The sequence below is a fragment of the Panicum virgatum genome, chromosome 5N, assembly GCF_016808335.1.
Source record: "Panicum virgatum strain AP13 chromosome 5N, P.virgatum_v5, whole genome shotgun sequence".
Classification (NCBI taxonomy): domain Eukaryota; kingdom Viridiplantae; phylum Streptophyta; class Magnoliopsida; order Poales; family Poaceae; genus Panicum; species Panicum virgatum.
This window is the reverse complement of record NC_053149.1, coordinates 36539868-36547950: the sequence shown is the minus strand read 5'-3', so window position 1 is coordinate 36547950 and position 8083 is coordinate 36539868.

Here is an 8083-nt window from a genome sequence, read left to right as displayed (position 1 = left end):
GACCCAACCAAGACAGTGCGGATTGGCTCCCAGCTACCGACTAAATAGGAACACGCGCTTGTCGACTTCCTCCGCGCCAACAAGGAAACTTTTGCCTGGAAGACGTCCGATATGCCTGGCATCCCTAGGGAGGTCACCGAGCACGAACTCCGCATTTTGCCGGGATACAAGCCCATCCAGCAACGACTACGGCACTTCGACGACGAGAGGCGCAGGGCCATAGGAGAGGAGATAGCTAAGCTATTAGCTGCCGGCTTCATTAAAGAAGTTTACCACTCTGACTGGCTATCTAATCCAGTCCTTGTAAGAAAGAAAACCGGTCAATGGAGGATGTGTGTTGACTACACCAGCCTGAACAAGGCTTGCCCCAAGGACCCTTTTCCTTTTCCTAGAATAGATCAGATAATCGGCTTGACCTCCGGGTGCGAGATCTTATCCTTTCTAGACGCTTACTCGGGCTATCACCAGATAGCGATGAAGGAATCCGCCCAGCTCGCGACATCCTTCATCACGCCATTCGGCTCGTACTGCTACGTATCGATGCCTTTCGGTCTCAAAAATGCAGGAGCAACATACTAGCGCTGCATGCAATCCTGCTTCTCCGACCAGATCAACCTGCCGATCGATCCCGACCGGTCGGACCCGCCTCGGGCAATGGTTGCGGTCTACGTTGACGACATCGTCGTCAAAACACCACGTGCGGATGACCTGGTCGCCACCCTGAGCGCCACGTTCGCAAATCTCAAGAGATTCAACATCAAGTTGAATCCCGAGAAATGCACGTTCGGCGTACCTACGGGCAAACTACTCAGATACATGGTGTCTGAGCGTGGCATCGAAGCCAACCGCGACAAAATTACGGCCATCACCAGCATGGGACTCATCCGTGGCGTCAAGGGCGTCTAGAGGCTAACAGGATGCCTGGCGGCGCTGTTGGCGCTCCTTAAGTACCCATTTTATCCCCTGTTTAATTTTGATAATGGCATGAATTTAATATCAAAATCACTAACCATCCTAACCTCGGCCCAATTATTGGTCGTTTTCACATTAGCACATATATTTTGGAGGTACTTCGTTTTTGTAGGTCTTTGGCCAATTTTGGAGCATGAAATGACGAGGCCCATGATCGCGCGGTAACACGAAGAAAGACGAAGGCCAAAGCCCAAACAAAGGACTAAAGGCCATGATGACTAGAAGCCCGTTCATGCACATCCACCCTCCAATGAACCCCAAAGGACAAAGCCCACAAGATGAGATCAAGATACTTCGGGGCTAAGCAAAACAAATAGAGATTTAAGGAAGGATTCTCCGTCCTATCCTTTCCCTCCAAGATAACGACGTCCAATGGGGTGCAATCGTGAAAGGGATAAACTCCAGAAGATTCCAGAAGACTTGGAGAGAAAGGAGAATGTGAGGTGGTGAAGGAATGGGACAGGCCGGCCAGCCTGGGCCCATTAAGCCGGTCGGCCTAGGGCCTTTCTAGGGCGCCTCGGCCTCCCCTTCGACCTTGGGTTTCTTGGGGCTATTTAAAGCCCCCTCCCCGAGGCTCATGCATCAAGTCATTCGGGAGACGACGCCAAGGAGCAGAGAAGATAGAGAAACACCTTTCGGAGAGCCGAGGGTCGTGCTAGTTGTCTAGGGGCTTCCCTAGCCGACGTGGGAACCTTGCAAGGAAGACCACGTCGGAGTTCTGGAGCTAGGATCATCAAGATCAAGGTAGGGCCCCGGTTGTGATCTCGTGATGTACAATCATTCATGGTGAAGTTACATGTGATTCTGAATCTTTAGCGACCATGTTCTCTCTTTCGATTTCGTTCTTTTCTTTGGGTTTGCTTCATCCTAGATCTATTATCGAGATAGATCACTTAGCATGATCTTGTAGTCGTGGTGGCTAGAGGTTCATGGCGGAACTACCAAAGAGGGTTCGACTTGTTTATCAGGCTTCGGGGTAGCTTAGTCCAAAAGGGTGCGTCGTGACAGGGCATTGCTTTAGAAAGACAGGTTATCGAAGGATTGGATTGGAGATTTTGGTTTAAAGATGCTTTTCATTGAGATTCACATCTATCTTGCTTCACTACATCTGGCTTTGAACTACAACATGTGCATGATCTAGGTGATCTAGATTGGTTATCTCTAACTTTTTCTTGCCACCTTCGGTGTTTGTCGCTTTTAGTAGATTAGATTCGTTTTACACCATCTCAACACAAAGGATTCTCTATGTTAGTAGATTGTTTCTTGTATCTTTGGTTCCATGGATTGATAAACCATGGGGGGAATACTCTAAGGGAAAAGCTACACGATCCATGCACTTGCGGTATACAAATTGGGGCGCTAAGGAGCGTCAACAAGCTTTTCTGGTGCCATTGCCGGGGAACCATCGATTTAAGATCCAATCTTACTTGCATTCGTAAATATTTCTTTTTCTTGATTTTTCTTTTTGACCTTTTTTTTGTAGATATCTTTTTTTGTGCTAACTAAAAAAACGAATCTATTCAATTAAAATCATTCTAATCTAAAGTTTGCTTTATTTTTCTTTATTTTTCTTTTATGTTTTAGATCTTGTATATTCATCTTTTAGATCTCGTATATATTTTTCTTTTTCTTTTCACTAACCCCTAACAGGAGATGGACGGGAGCCTCTCCAACAAACCCGAAAATTTTGTGGATGATCTAGAAAAACTTTACAAGCAAAGGAGGCGCGAAGCACGATCAAGGAAGTTGGAACTAGTAGATCCAAAAGACGAAGCCAACGGTTCATCGTCTTCACCTCAAGCGACTCCACCAACAAGTCCAAGGGAGGCGCCACTTCACCAAGGGATGGCGCTACCGGAGCAGGAGCGTACGATCGGAGAGCTATGCACTCCGGACATTCAAAACCTCGACAACATCGGAGTTCCATTCGAGATCAAGACTTCAATCATAAGGATGGTGCAAAGCTCGCCCTTCACTAGAAAAGAAGATGCTAACCTTCATCTTCAAGTGTTCCTCCAACTATGTCGCACCTTCGATATGCAAGGGATGGCTCAAGATCAAATGAGAGTGAGGCTCTTTCCGTTCTCTCTACTTGGGAGAGCGTTGCAATGGTTTCATTCTCTACCGTCGCACATGGTGCAAAATTGGGAGTCCTTGATGAAGGAGTTCATGACGGAGTTCTACTCGCCAGGCAAGACCCAAGTTTTGCGCAACAAGATTGCTACATTCGCGCAAGCCCCGACGGAGACTATTGCGGAAGCCTATGAGTGCTTCAACGACTACATCCGCACCATGCCTCATCACAAGTTCTCAATGGAGGATGTGGTCCAGAAGTTCTATCAAGGCCTCACTACTGCATCAAGGGGGATCATTGACGCATCGGCCGGAGGTTCGATCATTGAGCTCACGCCGACTCAAGTTTTCAAGCTATTCAAGAAGGTGGCAGACAATGACACATGGGCATCATCGGGGCGCCTACAACCACTCCAAGCCGTGGGCACCGCGAAGAGTGTATTGTAAGTGGAACGTGAAGAAGTGCTAGAAGGGAAGATCGACTCGCTTATGAGGAGGTTGGAGAAGATGGAGGTGGAAAAGAGAGAAGCACAAGCTATTGATTTGAAGGCGGCCGAAGCAAGGTCTACATGTGAAGAATGTGGAGAGTACGGCCATGTCCAAAAGAATTGCCCGGAGGAAGCCAAGATGCTCGACTACATGAAGAAGGGAGATTGGATCCCGCAATCCAACTTCCGCTACGGGCAAGGTAGACCTCAATTTAATGCAAGCTCTTCCATTCAAAACTCGGTGCCTCTTCATATACAATTGAAGGAGTTCATGGAGGAGCAAGGCAAGATCAACAAGGACACCGTCACCAAGTTCAAGGCTATGGACAAGATCTTGAAGAACATTGATGGCAAGGTGACGGAGGTCGGGAGCTCTAACCTTCAAGTACTCAACATGATGAAGATGCTAGAGACGCAAGTAGCCCAGCTCGCCGGACGCTTATCTAGCAACGAAAGGAAATTGCCCGGGCAACCTCAAAGTCCGGAGACGTCAAAGGCAATTCAAACTCGCTCGGGAAAGGAGACCGAAGAAACCGAACACGCGGCGGGAGCAAGGAAGCCTAAGCCAAGAGTTGAAGTGGAGAACATCATCAAGGCGAAGGCACCTACTCCTACGCTGGAGATAGTCACCGAAGAGCCGGAGTTTGAGCTAGATGATAAAGACACCAAGATTCTTCCGCCAAGGCCACGATACTGCAAAGGTAAACATGAAGATGAGCATTTCAACAAATTTGTTGACATGGTACGTAGGTTGAGCATCAACATGCCGCTCTTGGACGCTCCACAAGTTCCAACATATTCTCGCTACTTCAAAGACATCATGGGAAACAAGCGCGAGATACCGCCAAGCACCGTCAAGCTAACCGAGGAGTGTAGCGCGGCAATCATTAATGAAGCTCCTGAGAAGAAGAGGGACCCCGGATGTCTTACCATCCTGTGTTCCATTGGATCTCTTATGTTCGAAAGAGCACTTTGTGATCTCGGCGCAAGTGTGAGCATCATGCCAAAGAACGTGTTCGAGAAGCTACGCTTACCGGAGCCGGAGCCCACCGCCATGTGCCTAGAGTTAGCGGACAATTCCGTTCGCTATCCTTTGGGAATCGCCGAAGACGTGCCCGTGAAGATTGGAGAACACTTAGTCCACATTGACTTTGTGATTCTCGATATGAGAGAAGGGAGCAAGGTGCCTCTCATACTTGGGAAGCCTTTCCTCAAGACCGCAAGGGCGAACATCGACGTTGGCAAGGGGGAGATCAAGTTCGACATCAATGGCACCACAAGCGAGTTCAAGTTTCATCCATGCCTCGAGGTATGCACCATGATCAATGTCAAATATGTTCCACCTCACCGCCATGTCACAGAGGAGAAACCGAAGAAAGAGGAGGAGCCGAACAATAAGGAAGCGAAGAAGGAGAAAGAAGTCGTCGCGTCCATTGCGACAAAGAAGATCGCTGCATCCGTCAAAATAAAAGCTAGAAGCCCGCTTGTGAAGACCAAAAAGACGACTAAGCCAGAGGACAAACCCACACCAAGGGTTCTGCGGAAGTGGGTACCCAAGACTGCAGTGCCATCACCGAGCATTGGTCCGAAGTGAAGAAGAAGAAAGTCTAGCTATAGACTATAAACGAAGCGCTTTGCGGGAGGCAACCCGTTCGTCGAGTCAAGAATAAAGCTGCCGGGAGTTCAACCCATTCGTCAAGTCAAGAACAAGCTACCGGGAGGACAACCCGCGAGAGGTTTGGGTAAGTGAGTCGTGAATTTTGCTACGCAAGAACATGATAAACTTTTGAACAATTGGTCGTTCGGTCGAACAATTTGATTTGGATTTTATTCGCTCGGTCATTTCGATTTTGTTTCTTATTTTAAACCAATGACATGAGCCATCCTATGATTTATTTGCCTCTTCTTGAGAAAGCCACATCCAAACTTCCATACCTATTTTTGGCGACCGTCCTCTCCATGATGGCCAGACCAAGTTGAGATAAAAAGACACGAGTAGAGCCGCGCTTGGTTTATATTATTTAAATTCTTGATGCGTAGTTTCGCGCAAACATAGAGAGAATTTTCAGTTTCATTACCATAGGACTAGAATTTTCCTAACTTTAATTGTTCTCTTTTTCAAAATTTCTCTCTCATTTTGGCAAAATTAGAACCTAAACCCAAGACTCACGGTTGAATTCGAGATTGTTCGCTATCAATTCATGAAAGTGAACGGTTCCGGTGCAACCAAAATTAATGTAGTCGGAAAATATTTTTCAACTTACAAATGTAAAGATGTTTTGATTCCCCTCTGATTATTTATTTAAGCTCATTGCATGCTTCGAGTTAATTCTGAAATTTCGAAGTTAGAGGAGGATTCAACATCTAAGCATGATTTGGAGAAGGTTTATGTGCTTGATTAACATCTATTGATCGAAGTGAGTTCACGGGAAGAAATTGTACTCTCTACCTACCACCACATGCAAATAATCCAAAGAAGGGAGCAGCCATGCATGGGAAGGACATGAAATTTTCCGCAAAGATGGCACCATGTGATGAATGATGAAGTATGGAACAAGGTGAATGACACAAAGTGAAGAAGTAATATTGCAAGTGGACAACAAGGACAAGGAAGGAGTGGTGCACGGGTTTTGGACGGTGCAAAGCATAAAAGATGTACTGGACAGAGGCAAGGAATCTCTCCAGGAAGTCACCAGATAAAGATGAAGTCGAGGAGGGCCAGGAACACCCTAGGCCGGCCGGCCCCATGACCATAGGCCAGCCGGCCTGGCCTCTTTTTATGCCCTCTAGTGCTCCCCTTTCACAGGTATGCTCCTCACTCAATTCCTTGTTCATGTTCTTCAAGTTCATCACCCAGAAACTTAAGCTAGAGCTCTGGAAAAAAAATTCGTCCACCAAAATCAACTCCAAAAATCTCTGAAAATTCACCACAAATCCTAGTTTGCTCCACTCTTCGATATATTGTTCTCCCACCGGCAAAAAAACCCCGGTGTGTTTGTTTTTGAGTGTGTGCAGCAAAGAGTCACCATGAGTGGCTTCATGAAGTTCATCACCGGGAGGAGAAGGACGCGTTCATCAACATCCGACGCATCGGCAAGTTTTTCGCGGAGGCACTCGGTCGCCGAGTCTCCGCGGGGCATGGAGGTAGACAACCCCGCACCGAGGAGCGACATGTTACTCCTTGGTGGGATGAGAGACCCAAGAAGTTCCTCCATGAGATTCACCGAAGGCACGCCACCTCCTCCACGGCGTTTGACAAGGTCATCCGCACCACCACCATACAAGCCCAAGAAATCCGAATACGGGTTTACCATCTTGTCAAAGGAAGAAGAAGAAAGTCTCAAGTTCATGAAGGGAAGGCTGCGAGCAAACTATGATCTCGATGATGAAGCATTGGAGAAGTTGGGATTCCATCATAACATCCACAAGCTCTTGGAGAACATCAGTTGGAAGCTATTTTCTGATGGTGTTACGGTAGACATGCAAGAAGAAGTGGCTTTGGAGATGTTCATGACACTAAAGAAAATAACGGAGGTGGTGGATGATGAAGAAGAAAGTGTCTGAAATTTTTGCTCAAGAATGAAGAAAAAGTCATCACTTATGGAGCAATAGGGAGTTTGCTCGGGTTCAAAAGCAATGCAAGTGAAATGGTGGAAGTCGAAGATGGAGAGCTCGATGAGTTTTGGATGAAGATAGCAAAAGATGTCAATCGCCAAAGGAAGAGCATAAGTAATGTGATCCTCCAAATATTCCACTCTTGGGTGAGCAAAAGAATTCTCGGGAGGATGAGAGAATCAAAGGTCACCGACCAAGAATTGAATTGGATGTATGCAGCATTGGTGAAAAAGCAAGTGATTGATCCCACCTACATCATGGTTGATAGATGGGTTTGTGAAGCATCATCCGGAACGGGAGAAGTTGGTTCGGGGTGTTATCTGACACTAATAGCCCGAGCCATGAATCCAGAGTTAGGGTTGATCCAAAAATATTATGTCCTGGGAAGGGATATAGGGATTGAACATTTGAGGCAAGGCCATTATATCGGAGGGGATGAAAAGAAGGGATCCATTATTTCCGAGACAGATATTTCCATCCCCGATCAATGGCTAAAATTATTCACAAGAGGAAGGACCGATTGGCGAGTTGAAAACATTGGAGCAAAGGTGAAGAAAACAAAAAGAGGAAAGTTGATTGAAGGAACGTCGGCATCGGCACAACAAGAAAATTTGGAGGTAAAGCTTCCACCACCAAGTTCTGCTTATTGGAGGAATGAATTTCAAGGTGCATCAAGTGGACAAGGACACCCGCAAGGATGGACGAGCCAATGGGAAGGAAACCAAGATCAAGCAAGGGGCCATGGTGTGGCGACGCCTCCACCGGCGTACCCGGCGCCCCCACCATTTAGCAACTATTACCCACCCCCATCATACCAAGGAGAGATGCCCAATCCGTCATTTGGAGCACAATTTTTTGACCTCCCTCAACCGGAACAAGGAATGAGAATCATGGGTGCCTATGCAAGAAGAAACATGGAAGACATAGGCATCCGG